Here is a 19,623-nt window from a genome sequence, read left to right as displayed (position 1 = left end):
TTTTTTTCTGGGTGAAAGGACTTTAGTTTTCGCAGTGTGCATATTCCATACAAGCTATCTCACAGCAAGATTAGTAATAGCAAGTGGAAATCTTTATTTGTGAAACAACACTCACACTGGTTTGTGCAATCATGCATATCTGAAATAATTTTGCCTGCTTACTCTCATTGCCCTGAATGCCAACAGGCGAGAGACATTCTGCAGACGAAATGAATCACAGCCCTTCCAATCAACACAATGACCTAAAGACTACTTCCCTTGCTTGCTGTTATTACATCTTGATTGAATCAGCAGCAGCACTTGAATGAATGCCTGCTTTCAGAGCACCCTTGTCTACACCATGGCTACACACTCAGCCATGTTAAGAAACAGAAAAAACCAAATTGTGGCAGCTGATATGAATAACATACCATTCACCTGCTGTGTGAAGTTATCTGGGATATGGAAATAACACGGAATAATGCCATAGAGGGAGAAATTGGGTACTGCAAATTGAAAAGAAAAAATTTCATAAAGGGCACATTTGGGAAAAAACCCCAAAAAACATTAACAACAAAAGACAGTACCACTGGAAAAGAATGAAATACTCTGTCATATAACTGAATTTATTGTACGTGGTTTAATGCAAATTTGAGGACTAAAAGGTACATCTTCATGACAAACTGAAACTATAAAAAAGAGGCAATTTTATATTATTCATGAGAGCTCTATATAAGGTTCATAATTTATAATAGTTTTAAGTATTAAAATAGAAAATAGAATCTACTGTGAATTTAGAAAAACTGTTTTTTTTCACCAAACCTTTACTTTTGGCATACAGACTATACAAAAGCTTCATTATAACACCAAATTTATCTGTATCTCCACTGTAATAGACACCTTCAATACCTTTACCAGAACTGATTTGACCTGCTGAGACCTGGGAGACCTGTTGATCAGAGAGATCTGGGAGTCCTGCTTGATGGTAAACTAAACCTGAGCTGGCAATGTGTCCTTGTGGCCAAGAAGGCCAATGGCATCCTGGGGTGCATCAAAGAGTATAGCCAGCAGGTCAAGGGAGGTTCTTCTTCCCCTCTACTCTGCCCTGGTGAGGCCTCACCTGGAGTCCTGTGTCCAGCTCAGGGCTCCACAGCTTCCCAGAGGGACAGGCAAATTCTAGAGAGATGCCAGCACTGGGCCATCAAGATGATCAGGGGACTGGAGCATCCTTCTGATGAAGAACGACTGCAGGAACTGGGGCTGTTTAGTCTAAAGAAGGGGAGACTGAGGGAGGATATCATTAATATTTATAAATATCTAAATGGTGGATGTCAGGAGGTTGTGGCATCACTTTTTTCTGTAGTGTCCAGTGTGAGAAATGCTGATGTTGTTTTTGCAGAATTAGAAATAAATGAAGACGAAGAATCTTTTACTGTTATCTGTTTCTATGTAGTGTAAATCAGTGGACTGACCTTAAGACTGTTATCTGTTTCTTTGTAATGTTAACTAGAGTCTTAAATCTTAGGACTGTGGAGGATCTTAGCTGTAAGACTAACTGATCACCTCTGTCAGAAGACAACCGCTAAAGGAGAATTAATTGTTAAGTTTATGCCTACTAAATAGATAGAAAATGTTGAACTTGGAAAAGACTTAATTGCATTGTTTGCCTTTCAGCCCCCAAAACACATAAAAGTAGCAAAATATATGCTTCTTGGCCAAAAGAAATTGCAACTGTTAGCTGCTATTGTGCAGATACAAATTGTTGAGCTGATACTCAGCTGTACATGTACTTGGAGGATCCAGGCCTGTTTATCAGTGATACATTTTCAGGCTATAAACACTTTTTTAAACTACAGTGGTAGTTTGCTGCTTTTTTTTTTTTTTAACAAAACCTTAGATAACAGTCATCCAAGAGACAAAATTCAACTCTTTGCTTTATTTGTACAGTTAATTGCAAAGAAAAGTGAGATAATTTCTCTGTATGAGTAAAAAGTATATTCCAGTTTGTTTGAAGAAGCATAATGCATTAATTTAATGTCAAATATCATGACAAGAAATGAAAAATAAATGTCCAAGTCTTTATCTAGAACCAACCCCCCAGTAATATCTACTAAAAAATGTAGTTTTACTCTAAGAAAAATATTTCACTGATATAATTGTTCACACTTTCCCTATAGAGATTAAACGGTATTTCCAATGCTGTAAAACATTTCTGTGCCAGTGTAAAAAAAAAACCAAAACAACATACCTCTTCAGTGTCTTTTTAAATTAAAGTTTAAATCCCTTCAGGACTCAGCAATGTGGCCCAAATGAAGCAAAGCAGTTAAAGAGATCTGATTTTAAGGAGGTAGCGTTATCTGTTTGACATGAGAACATGGCTATATAATTCCCCTGGCACAGTCAGAGTGCTTAGCACCTTGCAGAAATTATGAAGAAATAGTGAAGTACAGAAAACATGGACGAAAGAGGAACCGGGTGACACTACTGGGAATTTAGGCTGGAATATGAATGAAAACAAACATGATTATTCATATGCTTAATATTACATAACTGTCATATGCATTTCTGAATGAAGAAATGGAGAATGCTTTGTTCAAAACATGCTCAGAGGTAATCAAACCGTATTTCAAAGTGATGAAACTCCTGCCAACCTCAGGTGAAACAGAGTTTGATTACTGCAGAGCATTTCTGAACAAATCTTCATATTCTCCTCATCACTTTGAACCCAAACATAACTTTCAGACCTCAAAGAGCAAATTCAGGAAATCAGGAGGAGTGGCATTTTAATTTTAAATAATAACTATATATTAAAACCACCACATTTCTTGCAGGGAAAAAAAAAATCTTCAAGAAGCTGGAACTAAACAGTCCATTACCATAAGTCAGATTAACTACATAGATTAATTGCATGCTAAATTATTCACATGCTCCTAATCAGATTAAAGACTACATAACAAATCCTGTGTGACAATTGGGAAGTCATTAAGTTAATAGCAGATTAAGTGAAAGCTGGTATATGACTGACAAAGGACCTGAGCAGCATTTCTGGATGGCTACTCATGACTGAATATTCACATATTTACTATCGCTTGCTCAACAAGCAAAGATTAATCAGATTGACATTTGTCAACAAAAGTCTTAGACACTGGCTCCCTCTTTAATGATCAACAGTGATCATCCCACTCAACACCCGGCACTGTGAGCTAAATCGTTGCAGTCTTTTTAGGATCGCTTATGTGACTCTGGGTGGAAACCATTGGCACAGAATGGAAAGAGCATGACTGATCTTTCCTGTGATTCTTAGACTGAATAGATTTAATACCACAGGGAATTTTACTTTTTTAAGAGATAAAAGGCTTCTATTTTAGAAAAACCTTATAATATTAGAAATCTAGAGGATTTTTTGTGAGTTTTTTTTAAGAAGTCATTAAGGATATCATATGCTCCTAAAATCTGTATGCCGCTTAACAACCACTAGAATCACAGGATGGTAGGGGTTGGAAGGGACCTCTAGCGAGCATTTAGTCCAAATACCCCTGCCAAAGTAGATCCACTGAGATCAGGTCACACAGGAATGCATCCAGGCAGGTTTTGAAGACCTCCAAGGAAGGAGACTCCACAATCCCTCTCTGGGCAGCCTGTGCCAGGTCTCACTCACCTTCACAGTAAAATAGTTCTTTCTTACCTTTAAATAGAACTTTTTGTGTTCCAGCTTTTGTCCATGACCCCTTGTCTCATCACTAGATACTAGAGAAAAAAAGGGATGCCCCAACCTCCTGACATCCATCATTCAGATACTTCTAAATACTAATGAGATTCCCCCTTCAGTCTCCTCTTCTCCAGACTAAACAGCCCCAGCTCCCTCAGCTTTTCCTCATAAGGAAGATGTTCCAGTCCCCTGATCATCTTGCTGGCCCTGTGCTGGACTCCCTCCAGGACTTCCCTGTCCCTCTTGAGCTGTGGATCCCAGAACTGGACACAGGACTCCAGGTGAGGCCTCACCAGGGCAGAGTAGAGGGGGAGGAGAATCTCATGACCTGCTGGCCACACTCTTCTTTGTGCTCCCAGGATGCCATTGGCTTTCTTTGACATGGTGGCACATTGCTGGCTCATGGTTAGTTTATCATCAACCAGGACTCCCAGGTCTCTCTCTGCAAAGCTGATCTCCAGCAGGTAAGTCCCCAGCCTGTCTTGGTTCATGGGGTTGTTCCTTCCCAGGTACAGGACTCTGCACTTGTCCTTGTTGAACCTCATGAGGTTCATCTCTGTCCAACTCTCAAGCCAATCAAGACCTCACTGAATGGCGGCACAGCCTTATCATGAATCAGCCAGTCCTCCCAGTTTGGTATCATCAGCCAGCTTGCTGAGGGTACACTCTGTCCCCTCATCCAGGTCATTAATGAAGATGTTGAACAAGACTGGCCCCAGAATCTATCCCTGTGGAACTCCACTGGCCACAGGCCTCCAACTCGATTCTGTGCCATTGATCAGCACCCTCTGGATTCTGTCAGCCAGCTCTCGATCTACCTCACCATCCACTCCTCCAGCCTCCGCTGCCTGAGCTTTTGACGCAGATGTAATGGGAGACAGTGTCAAAAGCCTTGCTGAAGTCAAGGTAGATGACATCCGCTGCTCTCCCCTTATCTAGCCAGATGGTTATGCACTCATAGAAGGCTATCAGGTTGGTCAAACAGGATTTCCCCTTGGTGAATCCAAGGGTTGACTCCCCCTGATAACCTTCTTTTCCTTCATATGTTTACTGATGACATTCAGGATGAGCTGTTCCATCACATTTCCAAGGATTGGTGTGAAGCTGACCAGCCTGTAGTTTCCTAGGTTGTCCTTCTTTCCCGTTTGGAAGCCTGGAGTGACATTGGCCTTTCTCCAGTCCTCAGGCACCTTGCCTGTCCTTCGTGATTGTTCAAAAATGATGGAGAGAGGCTTAGCAACCACATCAGCCAGCTTCCTCAGCACTCTAGGATGCATCCCATCAGGACCCATTGACTTATGAGCCATATCACGGATCTTGACCCCTAGCAGGCAGCACACCTTATGTGACTCCTTATCTGATTGACAGATGGGTCTCTCAATGCCTCTTAACAATGAGTCACCCCCAACAAGCATTTTTTCCTTCTTTTTTACGGTGCCCACTACCTGTTGCTGGTGGAGCAGCTGATGGTAAATTATTTGCTGTTTTTTCCCCTTCTGGACCTTGCTTGCCTATGTTCCCCATCATACTTATTTGTAATTGTCACGCTGGAAGGAGGGTTTATGGAGGGGAACCCTGTTTTTTTTTGTTACCAGGGTCCAAGGCATATCAGTTTCACTGGAGGCTTGTACCTGATTTTGGAACCATCTGTCAATCTCCACCTCTACTCTAATACTATGCAGTCTACTAACGGTTTCCTGCAGCTCTTACCTGTGTAAGTAATCCTGTGTAAGCAGTCATGTTCACAATAGGCATGATGAGACTGACTCCTTTTAGGTACTACAAAGTATACTGCAGCATCAGCTAAATCACTTCTGCAAATATTATAACATTCCCAACATTAATAAAATGGTGGAATATCACAGCAGACGGAGTCTGAGTTTTCAACTACCTTGATGTATAGTTAGTCCTGGTTTTTAGTTCACATATTGCATATAAGTTTTTCTTCAACAGTCAGACTTGATAACAGACTGGACTCATACACTAAAAGAATAATGACTCAGTATGGTTCATTCAAAGAAGATATTTTCCTGTTGCTGCTTTCAGAGATTTTAAAAGTGATATTCTGCAAAGTTTTCTGATTGCTTACCAAACAGATAGCTCTGAATATAAATTGATACAGAGTGTTTTAATCACGTATTTTAAAAAAAACTCAAGCCCCTTGTCATGGTTTAACCCCAGGTAGCAACTTAGCCCCACACAGCTGCTCGCTCACTCCTCCTCCAGTGGAATTGGGGACAGAATCAAAAGGGCTGAAGTGACAAAATTCCTGGGTAGAGATAAAGAGAGTTCAACAGTAAAAGCAGAAGCTGCACATACAAGCAAAGTAAAGCAAGGAATTAATTCTCCACTCCCCATCGTAAGGCAAGTGTTCAACCATCTCCAGCAAATCAGGGCTTCATTACATGGAACAGCTACATGGGAAGACAAAGGCCATCACTCTGAACTCTGTCCCTCCTTCCCTGCTCTTCTCACAGATTTACAGGGTGAGCAGGATGCCAGATGGTCTGGGATATCCCTTGGATCAGCTGGGGTCAGCTCTCCCAGCTGTGCCCCCTCCCAACTCCTTGTGAAGCAGTAACTGAAAACATCCCTGTGTTATCAACATTGTTTCAGCACAAATCCAAAATGTAGCCCTGTACTAGCTTCTGTAAAGAAAATTAACTCTGTCCCAGCCAAAACCAGCACACCTATCAAACTCTCTAGTCCTTTCATAGGTTAGAAAGGGAATCCTGATGTCAGCTCTTCTAGAAACTGCAGAGAACCATCACTTGCAGGATTACTTGGTGGTCTAAAAGTAAGTTTCCTGGCTAAGAAGGTTCTGGTTTTGTCTGTCCTGGAAAGCAGGCTTCCTTCCAGTCTCAGAAACACTATATATATATATATATATATATATATATATATATATATAAGACATATAAAACTCACAGAAAGAGTGCACACTGTGGGTCAGACAGGTTTCTCCTGAATAGCTTAGCTGGTAGGGAAGTACCCAACAGCAAGCTTTCAGTTTTCCCTGTGTCTTTTTGTTCCATATTAGAGCAAGGGAATTTTAAAAAGATCTTAAGTCTCAGTTAAAATATGTACAATCCTTCGACATAGATACTTGTTCTAGATCTTGCTATAGATACTGCTAGATATATGTAAATACATGTTTGATAAAGGATCCAGTGAACAGTTTTGAGCCTGAAAAGTTGAAGTATCACACTACAGAAACGGTAGGAAATTTGTATCATGCAGCCTGTGATTCTTCAAGACATGCAAAGATGTGGTTGAAACTAATCTGATACAGTAAGAGGAAGAGATGAGAACTGCTTGCAAAGTGTGGTGAAAGGGATGAGCTGCTTCCCTTGGAAGAGGTTGAGAAGGCTGAAGAGTATAAGATACAAAGACATTATGGTGTAAACAGTTGGATGCTGCTGAACTAACAGGAGGATCACTGTAGATAATTGGAAACACCACAAATAGCCTTTCCAAAATCCAGATTTATTTCCCACATACTACTGTGAAGACTGGATAATGTGGTCACTCACTCTGACCAGCCTTTGGAGCCAGAGAAGACTGTTACTGGGCAGTCAGCAGAGCAGCAGAACAGGCGCTGAAGGATTCGTTTTTCTCAGGCTGGGCTACACCTGGCGAGTGGCTCCAGCCTCTCCACTGCTCCAGCCTCCACTGATCTGGCCCTTCTGAGGGAGGCAGGGCCAGCTGAGGCTAAAGCCATAGACACAGTCTGGGATTTCAACGCCTCAAGAGCGCAGGGATTGAATCCCTGTGCACCGAGCAAAGTTGAGCACAGGCGCGCAGCTGGTGAGTCATCCAGGAGACAGGAGTCACTGTGAGCAGTTGGTGGGGCGGGCAGCTATGGTAGCAGCCCAGGAAAAACGTGTTTTTCGAAGAAACGTGGCGACCCAGATAGAGGTCCCTTGTATACACGTAAGTGTTCAGGTCTCTGGCTGCAGGGAGTGCTGGGGTCTGGCACTCTTAGCAGATGATGTAAAGCACAACACCTGTGTTTAATGTGGCCAGGTGAATGACCTGCTTAGCCTGGTGGTTGAACTCAAGGAGGAGGTGTAAACTCTCAGGAGCATCAGGGAGTGCAAGAGGGAGATCGACTGGTGGACTGAGAATCTACAGTCTCTGAGCTGTAAGTAACTTTAGTCTTCACAAGAAGTACAGGATCCCCTACTGTCTTCTAGCTGTGTTAACAGAGGGGACCTAAGAGATGGAGGGGAATAGATAAAGGTCCCTTCTCAATTAGCAGGCAAATCCCTTCCTGGCCTCCCATGCCTCCCCAGTTGCTCTTGCACAACAGATATTGGACTTTGGAAGCTGAGAACCAGGCAAAGGAATATGAAGATGTAGGGCCAGTTGAGGAGGCACCCAGGGTGAGTCAGTCACCATCATCCCTTAGGACCTTCTGATGGGAACTGAAGGTCCCATATGTAAAACTAAGAAACTGTGGGCTGGACGATCAGGTAGTGAGGCAGATTGTTAATCAGTTGAAGGGAAGAAGGCAGAGAGTGGTATCAATGAGGCAGGGTCTAGTTGGAGGCCTGTATCTAGTGGAGTCCCTCTGGGGTCAGTGCTGAGACTAGTACTGTTCAATAGATTCGTTAATGCTCTTGATGAGAGAACAGAGGGCAGTCAGCAAGTTTGCTGAAGATACTAAACTTGGGGAACGGCTGACACACCAGAAGGCTGTGCTGCCATCCAACAAGACAAGATGCTAGAGAGTTGGGGAGGGAACTGCAACAAGGGTAAGTGTAGAGTGTTGCATTTGGGAAAGAATAACCCCACGTACCAGTACAGGTTGGAGAATGAACTGTTAGAGAGTCATGTAGGGGAAAGGGACCTGGGGGTCTTGGTGGGCAGCCTGGGGTGTATTAGAAGGGGGGCGGTGAGTAGGTTCTCCTCCCCCTCTACTCTGCCCTTGTGAGATTACATCTGAAATATTGTGTCCAGTTCTGGGCCTCTCAGTTCCAGAGGGACAGGGAGCTGCTGGAGAGAGTTCAGCCCAGGGCCACAAAAATGGTGAAGGGAGTGGAACATCTCCCTTCTGATGAAAAGTTGAGGGAGCTGGGGCTCTTCAGCTTGGAGGAGATTGAGGGGTGATCTCATTAATGTTTACAAATATGTAAAAGGCTGTGTCAGGAGGATGGAGGCAGGCTGTTCTCAATGACAGCCAATGATAAGGGGCAATGGCTACAAGCTGGAACATAAGAGGTTTCAAAGAAATACAAGGAAGAATTTCTTCACTGTGAGGGTGATGGAGCACTGGAATGGGCTGCCCAGATGGGCTGTGGAGTCTTATCCTGTGGAGATGTTCAAACTCCACCTGGATGAGTTCCTGTGTGACCTACTCTAGGGGGTCTTGCTCTGGCAGGGGGGTTGGACCAGATGATCTTTCAAGGTCCCTTCCAATCCTTGAGAATCTGTGACATTAATTTTACTAGGCACACATAATAAACCCTACACTGGTTAAAATTTGATCTGCTGGAGTGCATTTTTTAAGCGCATTGAGCCATGTGTGTGAAGACAGGTTTCCACAGATTTATCTAATCTCATTCTTCTCACTGGTTCAGTGTAGTGTATTTAGTCTGGTAAACGTATGTTTCAAAGTAATTCTCAAACAGTGTATTTATGAGATATTTTAGTCAGAAACAAGAGACAGAATGGAAGTGGCTACCAATGAATGCAGAGTATTGTCTTTAAAAGAAAAAAGTAAACATTTTGTGCATTTTAATGTTAATGTTCCTAGTTCCTTTTTTTTTTTTTTTTAAATGCACAGCAGTTAATAAAATATGACTGCCTCTAGCCCTTTCCCAGGACATAATACCTGACTTTGCCAGACTTGTTCCAACTTAATCTTAACTTTGGTTTCAAATCTGCAGTAACATACAACTCAACAGCTGCAGAATTTAAGTCAATTTATCTAACAGTAACCTCTTCAAATTGTATGATGAACTGATAAAGCAAGACTATAAGGAACAGCCATAAAGCTAAAATAAAAAAAAAGAATGGCTTGGGTTTTTTTTTTTTTAGTTACACGTGTGTGTGTATATATACATATATATACATATTTTATATATATATATATATGTTTCTGACCTGTTCCTAATACTATTAATGGAAAGATTTGGGTCTGATCCCAGACACAGAGTGGAACATAACCCACACACAGTGGATATCTGATTTATGGTAGCCTCACATCACTAAACAAGTTGCCTGATGAGAAAAGTGTTACAGCATGTTGGTGTTAAACTGAGGGAAACATTTATTTCTGACATTTTCAGTGTAGGGAAGTACTTCCCTGAACTTAAAGGACTATTCAAAAAGAGAAGTTTTATATTTCTGTAAGTTTTTTCCAAACTGTGAAGAAACAAACAATTTTATTTCTGTACTATTAGCCTTTTTCAGGCTCTTACAGTACAACAAATGGTTTCTGTACTCTGTATATTGTGTTCCACAGCAATTTTGCAGAGCTTTATTTAAAGGACAAAGGGGTGTGCTAACCTGATAGCTGGCTAAGTGTTAATACGTAAAAAACCTACAGTTACTGGAATGTTTTATAGCAGTTATTTTACAAACATCTCTGCTACTTTTGGTCAGATACTATTTTTTTCCCCAGCATACTCAGCAGAACTACTGGCACCGTTAAAATCTATTTAAAGCTGTGCCTCCTGTGTTATCTTCCGTTGGGATTGTAAATGTCAACAAGGCACAAACTACTCTTCACTTTCAGTGTCCCAGATTTGAAATGACAAAGCATCTGTTTAATTTTTTTCAGGAAAAAATGTAACACGTTCATTTAGGATAAACAAAATCCTCATTCAGAGTAGAACATTTTATTAATTGCAGCCCAGAAGATATGCAGATGAATGTTTTGCACTGTGCATAATGCATTACATGTCTCAATTTCACAGAAGAGCTGAACAGTAAACTTGCCTCCAGATGTCTGAGTCTGGGACTGGAATTGTTGACAGTGTACTGAATGGCAAATATATGAAGACTAAGCCATTAATTGATCTACATGGGGACAGTTATCCCACTTCCAGTTCTTATCTAAAAATAACTTGGTATAGGTAATGCAAATTACAGACAGGTCATTTTCAAGATATCTGGTCAGTGTAATCTCCTCCACCTTATGATCACAGTATCTTTGGAGTAAGTTGCTTGCTCTTCCCTGTGCCAAAATGTTCTTTATCTCTAGTTAGTGGAAAACAGGAAAGCACTACAGAAATGATTTTTACCACCAGGGATATGTTATCAATTTCCAAGCCCAGTGTCACACTTAAATTCAAAAGGTCTGAACTCTTCCCTGGTAACAGTGTCAGTATCTTGTCAAATATGACAGGAACTGTGTGAGTAACTGCGATGCTGTGGGCCTTTCCAGAAGTTCAAAATCATTAGCTTCCATTTACAAACACAAAACTGAAACCTAACGAGGTTACAGAGGGTGGAAGAACCCCTGAGTGAGACCACAGTGGAGTTCAGACGAGGGGTCAGATCCCATGTCCAAGCCGTGTGCTCCCAGGGTTGGGCTAACTTCTTACATTGCTGCTTGCAGAGGAGTAGGGGACGAATCAGCTTAGCTAGTGGTTGGCTGGCTCCCTGGGCAAGTAAAGCCCGGAAAACAGCACAGAAGCAACTCCTATGCTACCATGCTTCAAATGAGAGCTATAAAATGAGAAAAGTAACTCACGAATTGTTTTTCGAATGTGCTTAACTCTGTAGAAAGCATGGTAACCACAGCAAAAACACCTCTGGTTGAGGAGGTCCCTAATGTCTCTAAATTACACCTGCTTTACAAGCATTTTTAAAAGTAACATTTCACTATTCTGACCTTCTTTTCTTAGTGGAAGTGGTATACTCTTTAGACAAGTCTCCCGAGCAGAGATCCATGCTGCAAAGAATTTATCTAGAGTCCCAACATCTGGTTTCAGAAACATTAAAAGCATGGACATCAGGTAGCAAGTTTTACTTATTGTTATCACAAACAAAATAAAAAGCCTAGAGTTACTCTTCTATTTAATTACACTGCATTTGTGTACCCTTGGACAGCTAGCGCCAGTCAAGTCTCATAAAACTGAACAGATAGCAACTGTAAAGCCCTATGCAGCCATTTAACATCAGGTAACACCTTTCTAGTTCCATGGCATGAGCAATTATCAGTCTGAATTCCTTATATCACATTGCATTTCTGTGATGTTTAACGCAGATTTACTTCACTATAATCTGAGAAGCTTTCCGTAATACACTCCAACTATGAACTGGACCCAATACATTCAAACTAGGCATCATCTAAGGGTCATCTTGTAATCTACAGACTTGTAATCTACAATGTTTTAGTATGCATTTTCAAGTTCCCTCTCCCCAAAAAAACACAAGTTGGGTTTTTTCCCCATTTGGTTCAATATTGCACATTTTAACAGTTAAGCAATTAATACTTTAAATAACATTATAAATGAGAAACAGCTCATTAAAACACAGTATAATAATTTTTTTCTTTGACAAGGAAAAATGTCTTTAAGCATTTCTAACAGTTACCAAGCTGTTTGTCTCAAATGATGACTACTAGAGATTGGTAGAAATGTGCTTGAAGCCATCAGTTTACATTGGGATTGAATTTGACAGCCTCAATGCAAATACCTCTATTACACAATCACAGAATCTTAAGGGTTGGAAGGGACCAACTGCCTGCCAGAGAAGGACCACCTAGAGTAGGTCATTTTTTTGGAGTAATAAAAGAATTGGATCCCAATTAGAATTCTCTATAATGCATATTATTATCACTTTCTGTAGGAACTGATCATGGGACTTGTGAGGATTATCTGCATCATGTAACAGGATACTATTGATTGCTTTGCTTAGCCAACACTCATAATAAAGTCACTTGCAGGTAAGATAAAAGGTATCACACTACCTCAAATGTCAGCAGGGGACGGATGACGCTTCACGCCTCTCAGCTCAACTGTAAATTGCGACCTTCTCCAGCCATCCCACCACCTACACAAAATCAGGGGAAACAAGAGACAAGAGATGAGTTCTGGAACAGTAAAGGTCACTGAGGGTGGGAAGATGACATAACAAAATCCAGTCGGGTGTTCTGGCACTCATATTCCCTGCAGAAGGCCACCAGCTGGGCTGTCTGCAAAACGGCCCTGAGCAGAGCACCTGGGTTACTCACTCAAATTGGTTGTGGGAAACCCCTTACTGCAAAGCTGTAGGATCCCACACTAATGTTGACATTAAAATTAAAAACCACAGATTTAGATGGCAAAGAAAAGTCTGGGTGACTGATCAAGACCGATTTTCAATGCATAACCATGGTGGAAATCAGCTGGACTGGAAATAAACTCTGAATAACCAAGATGAGGGTGTGGATCAGTAGTATCTCACTATTACTACTAAAGACAGTAAAATACACTGTAGTAATTTATAAACTGGTAATTTTATGAAAGTAACATTTCCTTTTACTCTAAAAGGACAATCTGTAAGTCTCAGGAAGGCAGTGTATTGTTAAAAAAAAATTAAGTAATTTGTTATATTCAGAATTCCTAGGCAACATTGTGACTCCTGTGATATTTGGCACAGCAGTAGCATTTAAAATGGCTCTGAGTTAGTACTTCTCTATTTAAATAAAAATAACATAAATTCAACACGGAAGGCTACTTTGTCACAAGGATGTATGTCAGTTTTTTAAATGTTTTAAGAAGTCAGCCATGGTGCCTGTATTAACTGAATAATTTATAATTACTTGGTTTCTAGTGGGTGGGACTATGAAAAAAAGATCAGATTTCACAGTACTCACTTCTTTAAATAACTAGGAAAAGAAAGCACTCTGCAAAAACCCACAAATAGCTGAATAGCCACCAGAAATGCTGAATACATTCAGACGGAATGCCCAAGCCCACACTGCTCTAGAAAGTAAGTTCTTCTTTACAAGAAGAAAGTAACATTTTAAGGAAGTTTTCCTTGACTACTAGCACTGACTTAAGAAAGAGCAGCAGAAATCTTCATTTGCACCCATAGAGTTTTATTATTTTATGTATATTATTTTTGTATGAGTAATTCCTTAAATAATAAATAATTGAAAGCAAAACATGATTGTGATAATTTCATCATATTTCTCAAGAATTGTTCTTCAGACCAAAGTGTAAAAAGTTAAGGGTCACCTCTGTATTCATATGTTTTAAAAAAATGAAACAGAACTTGCCTCCCTCCCCCAACTACCAAAAGGAAAAATCTTGAACAGACATTTGAAAATAATAGAAAGTACTTTCCATGCAAAAGCAAGAATAACATGCAACAGCAATCAAGGTTAAAATAAATAAACTTACGTCTGGTTAATGGAAGTGAAACCTGTGAGCAGGCTCTTTCCTGGTTTACATCATGAAACAAGAGGACTAGACATGGTAATTCTTACCTCACTTGCTCAATAATATGCGCAGCCCAGTTCCAATATCCCACTTTTCAGAAAAAGCCTGCTCAAATTTCATCAGGCTGAGAGTCCTATATATAAATACATATATATACACACACATATATATATATATATATATATGTATACACACACACATATCTATAATTCTGTAAGGAGTCTTACCCTGATTTATTTGTTCATTTTTAAAAGATCTCTACATTTCAGTAAGAATACCTGACCAGCGAGCTACAAGTCTTTTTTTCAAAAACATAGGGACAGCTTAGACTGAAACAAAGCTGTGAAATCTAAGGCAGCTGTTGACTGAACTAAGCTACCAAAGACTACTGACAAATTTCAAAACACTTAGTATGGTATTAGCAAGTGGCAATGATTTCCATGTGACAAAGCCAGAATCCTAGTACAATAAGAAAGGGAAAATTATTCCAGTACTTTCCAAAATATTTTGAAATCTTGCTCAGCAGTAAAAAAGATCTCTTAGCTCCTTCATGAGTGACAAAAGGGAAATGTCCTAACTTCTGATTACCTAACTGTACTCAGAACATTTTGTTTTACTCTTAGTAGCAAGTGGTGACAGCACAAAGTCTGCATGCAGTGACACTGTTTATTTGCAATATTGCAGCTTAGAACAAACCACACAAGCATGAAGCCAATTATATTTGCACTTGGCTCTAACACTTCATTATGTGTGAAAAAGAGACACACAAAGTAGTGAGCTACATGTTTAAATGTAGCAGCCACCTTTTAAATGATTCTTGGAAAATCTGCAACTTCAGTAAAAGAACATAGATTTGTATGAATAAACTATACAAAAGGAAGTTTTTTTGGACACGTATTTTCTCAGAAACACATTTGATTATCCTAACCCACACGGCAAATGAAAAGACTGCAGCACTGAGTTAAGGTAGGGCCCATCCAGGACTATTTTGCTTCATAAAGAAAGAAACAGACTTATCACTCCCTTGACCGGGATGCAAGGATCTCCGCCCATTGTATCTTCTCAGTGCATCCTATGCTAACCTACCAAAAAACAATAAACTGGAGAAAATGTGATGGACTCAAATGTGCCAAAAGATCTTTCAGTCTTCAAAAGAGCATCTAAGCAAAGGCCTAGTGCTGAAAAAAGTTGGAAAGGCTTTTAACAGTGTTTTATGCAATATCTTTTTTGACAAACTAATGAAGTACAAACTAATTAAGTCAAGAGTGAAGTGGACTGAAAACTGACTTAAATATCCTGCTCAAAGGGTTTTGATCAGTAGCACAAAGTCCAGCCGAGGCCTACTCATCCAGGAAGCAGTCCAAGAGTAAATGCTGTTTACCATCTTCATTAATGGCTTTTTTCACTAAAGAAGTAATTGAATTGTGGAGGAGGTTACTTAGAGAGGTTGTGGAGTCTGCAGATATTCAAACTTCAGTTGGACATGGCCCAGAGCAACTGCATTAATAAAACCTCACTCTATGCAGGAGGGTTGGACTAGATCATCTCCATGGATGCCTTCCAACTTCAATGATGCTGGGATTCCATGATTCTGTATGTTTAGATACAGAACCGAAAAGTTGCTCACAGCAAATAAGAGAATATAAATAGCATGCTTTGGAAGAAAGATGGTAAACTATGGACACCCTATGACTGCATAGACCATTGAGAAAGGATGGGTTATTTCCAAGCAGACATGTGACCTGGATCCACAAGTTCTGAACAATCTTTTAGAAGTCCTGCCCCTCCATTATGCTGTGCCACCAATATATAAGAAGATCTCTGGCATTCCTGATAAACTACTTCCAGAGTGTGCTTTTAAGATTTGGCCTAAAGAATCCTGATTTTATCTTTATTCAGTTTCTTCTGTATTTTACTTTCCATTTCTAGTTAAACAACTCTTCTACAACTAAGCTCAAAGGAAAACTGTCTGGTTTACTCTGATTGTATCTGATATATGTTTTATTGCCTCTCCAGTTTGCATCAACTGTGATGATAGCACTTGCTGTGAGTCTCTAGAAAATATTTGTCTTGAACAGAAGGAAAAATAGGCTATTTGTAAAATTTCTCCAATCAAGTAATTCCATGCATTTAATGGCAATTTGAATAAGAGTCCACAGTGTGGCAAATCATGCCCTGGGATGCATCAAGCACAGGATGGCTGGCTGGTCAAAAGAGAGGATTGTTCCACTGTACACTGCAATGGTGGGGCCTCACCTTGAGCACGGGGGCAGTTTTGGGTGCCACAATGGGAGAAGGACATCAGACTTTTAGAGTGTGTCCAGAGGAGGACAACCAAGATATTGAAAGGCCTCGAGGGCCAGACTTGGGAGGAGCGGCTGAGGTCATATGGTTTGTCCAGCTTAGAGAAGAAGATTCTGACAGGTGCCCTCATCAAAGCCTATGCTGTCCTCATAGGACTCTTCTCTCTCTGGTGACCAGCAACAGGACTTGAGGAGATGTAGAAAAGTTGGATAGAAAGATGTGTCAGAGGAGATTCCGGTTGAACATTAAGAAAAGGTTTGCCACTGAGAGAGTGGTTGGTCACTGGAACAGGCTCTCCAGGGAAATGGTCACAGCATCAATGCTATCACAGTTCAAGGAGCATCTGCACAATGCTCAAGTCACACGGTTTAGTTTTAAGTAGTCCTGCAAGGAGCAGGGAATAGGACTTGACAATCCTGATGTGGCTGTTCCAACTAGACATATTCTATGATCCTTCTTAAATTCAAACTTCTTACCTTCAAACTCTGCTGTTTGAATATAATGAGGTTTCACATCATCAGCAAAATCATATCATTTTGCAACTGTGAACTCACTCCTTAAGTATCTTAGCACCTGTAAATCTATAAGACTTGATGAGATATGCCCACAAGTGTTGAAAGATTTGGCTGATGTTACTGCTAAGGTGCTCTCCATTGTTTTTGAATGATTATGGAAGACAGGTGAGGTGCCTGAGGACTGGAGAAAGGCCAATGTCACTCCAGTCTTCAAAAAGGGAAAGGAGGAGGACACAGGAAAGGACAGGCAGTTAGCCTCACCTCCATTCCTGGAAAGGTGATGGAACAACTCATCCTCACTGTTGTCACTAAACAAATGGAGGAAAATATAGTTATCAGGGGGAGTCAACATGGATTCACCATTTAAGTTTGACCAACCTGAGAGCCTTCTGTGAGGGTAGAACTGGCTCATTAGATGAGTGGAGGGCAGCAGATGTCATCTACCTTACTTCAGCAAGGCTTTGTCTCCCATAACATCCCCATCAGAAAGCTCAGACAATGGGGATTGGAGGAGTGGAGCGTGAGGTGGATCAGGAACTGGTTGAATGACAGAGCCCAGAGGGTGGTGATTAATTGCATAGAATCGAGTTGGAGGCCTGTGGTCAGTGAGGTTCCACAGGGATGGGTTCTGGGGCCAGTCTTGTTCAACATCGTCATCAACGACCTGGCTGAGGGGACAGAGTGTACCCTCAGCAAGTTTCCTGATGATACCAAACTGGGAGGACTGGCTGATTCATGAGAAGGCTGTGCTGCCATTCAGTGAGGTCTTGATTGGCTTGAGAGTTGGACAGAGATGAACCTCATGAGGTTCACCAAGGGTAAATGCAGAGTCCTGGACCTGGGAGGAACAATCCCATGCACCAGGACAGGATGGGGATTGACCTGCTGGAGAACAGCTCAGCAGAGAAAAACCTGGGAGTTCTGCTTGGTAGCAAGCTAAAAATGAGCCAGCAATATGCCCTCATGGCCAAGAAGACCAATGGCATCCTGGGATGCATCAAGAAGAGTGTGGTCAGCAGGTCAAGGGAGGTTCTTCTCCCCTCTACTCTGCCCTGGTGAGGCCTCATCTGGAGTCCTGTGTCCAGTTCTGGGCTCCCAAGATCAAGAGGGAAGGGGAACTTCTGGAGAGAATCCAGAGCAGGTCCATCAAGATGAACAGGGGACTGGGCCATTTTTTATGATGAAAAGGTGCAGGATCTGGGGCTGTTCAGTCTGCAGAAGAGAAGACTGAGGGGGTATCTCATTAATACTTACAAGTACTTAAAAGGTTTCTATCAAGAGGGTGGGGAAATTCTTTCTTCTGTAGTGCCCAGTGACAGGACTAGGGGTATAGGACATAAGCTGGAACACAAAAAATTCCACTTCAACTTAAGGAAAAACTTCTTTTTCTTGAGGGTAAAGGAGCTCTGGTACAGGCTTCCCAGAGAGGTTGTGAAGTCTCCTTCTATGGAGGTTTTCAAAACCTGCCTGGATGCATTCCAGTGACCTGATCTACGTGGGCTTGCTTTAGCAGGGGAGTTGGACTAGATGATCTTTAGAGGTCACTTCCAACCCCCACCATTCTGTGATTCTATGATAAATACCAAAAAAATCCATCAGAACCTTAAACCACCCTTTCCCTTTTTTTTCTATTCAGATAGCTAAGGATTTTGACTTGTTTTCCTACTTTAACCCTTTCACTTGCCTTGCTAGCATGTCCTGGGCAATGTTTAAATGTTTTAAATACTAAACTGAACCACATTTCTGTTCTAACAGTTTTGGCAGTGTTTGCCACTTTAATATAACAATAACCAGAACATTTTCTTAGCAGCACTACGCTGGGTAACAACTGATATTTGTTTTGGCACTCGAAGTAGGGATGAAAGGTGAATTTATGCTTTCCACTCATTGTGCTTAAGAGTGTATCTGTGGACAGGCCAACTCAGGAGGTCTACACTGCAGTACAAGGCCAAATATAGGAATTAATACATCTCTCTGAGTTATAAACAAGCCATCAACATTGTAAAGGAGGTAAACAGACAAGAAGTCCAAACTTTCTACATAGGTAGCAATTTTACACAACATAGTTCTTGAGGTACCCAGAAATTTAGACTGTCTTCTATGAGTGAAATTTGTCATAATCCCAGCTTCAGTTAATTCTGTATTTGAGCTGGAGGAATGCTATGAAGAATAGTTCAGTCAAAGTTTATGTAAAGTACCTGAGATCTAGGCAGATGGAAATTCAGAACGCTACTAGCTGGAACTGTTGTTGATGTATAGTAACTCAAAAGGGAAACTGTCATGATAAATTAACAGAGAAATACCAAGTATAAGCTTAGAAGAATATTACTGTATTATTATGGCAATTCTCGTATCCACACGTAAGAGACAAACAAAATTCAGAAGAGCAAAGATCTAAAATGTTATTCGAAGTCTGGGGCATCTTTTTATAATCTAGATAATAGCCCTAGTTTATCTGAGAAAAATACATAATGAATCACTCAGCTATACTTTATAATAACAACCCTTACATGGAAGATGCTACAAATACTAGATTGCTCTTTAATTAAATGTAAGAGATATTGAGGAAATCAAGAAGAGAAGCACAGAAAAAACATCTTTCACAAGGCTGAAATAAGGAGCAAACTGGAATTAATTACAGGATGAATTAAATAAAAAAAAATGTCCATTTCTTCAATTTGCTTTTCAAGCAAAACAAATTACTGAGTATATGTAACTGGTAACCTGTACATTAAAT

At 40.7% G+C, this 19,623-nt stretch overlaps 1 protein-coding gene across 3 annotated transcripts in view; it reads right to left on the bottom strand.

Annotated features, from left to right (window-relative positions):
- The window catches only part of GHR (growth hormone receptor), a 137,496-nt gene that overhangs the window by 79,410 nt on the left and 38,463 nt on the right, over positions 1 to 19,623 (bottom strand). For 2 of the 3 annotated variants that reach the window (XM_062018731.1, XM_062018733.1), the window contains exon 2: positions 12,612 to 12,694. The exons of the other annotated variant lie outside the window; for it this stretch is intronic. The gene's annotated coding sequence lies outside the window, so the exon portion shown is untranslated. The remainder of the gene's footprint in view (positions 1 to 12,611; positions 12,695 to 19,623) is intronic. 3 annotated transcript variants of the gene reach the window in all.

Source organism: Colius striatus, chromosome Z, assembly GCF_028858725.1.
Source record: "Colius striatus isolate bColStr4 chromosome Z, bColStr4.1.hap1, whole genome shotgun sequence".
Classification (NCBI taxonomy): domain Eukaryota; kingdom Metazoa; phylum Chordata; class Aves; order Coliiformes; family Coliidae; genus Colius; species Colius striatus.
Note: the sequence above shows the minus strand (reverse complement) of the source record. Positions and strands in the feature narration are given on the sequence as shown.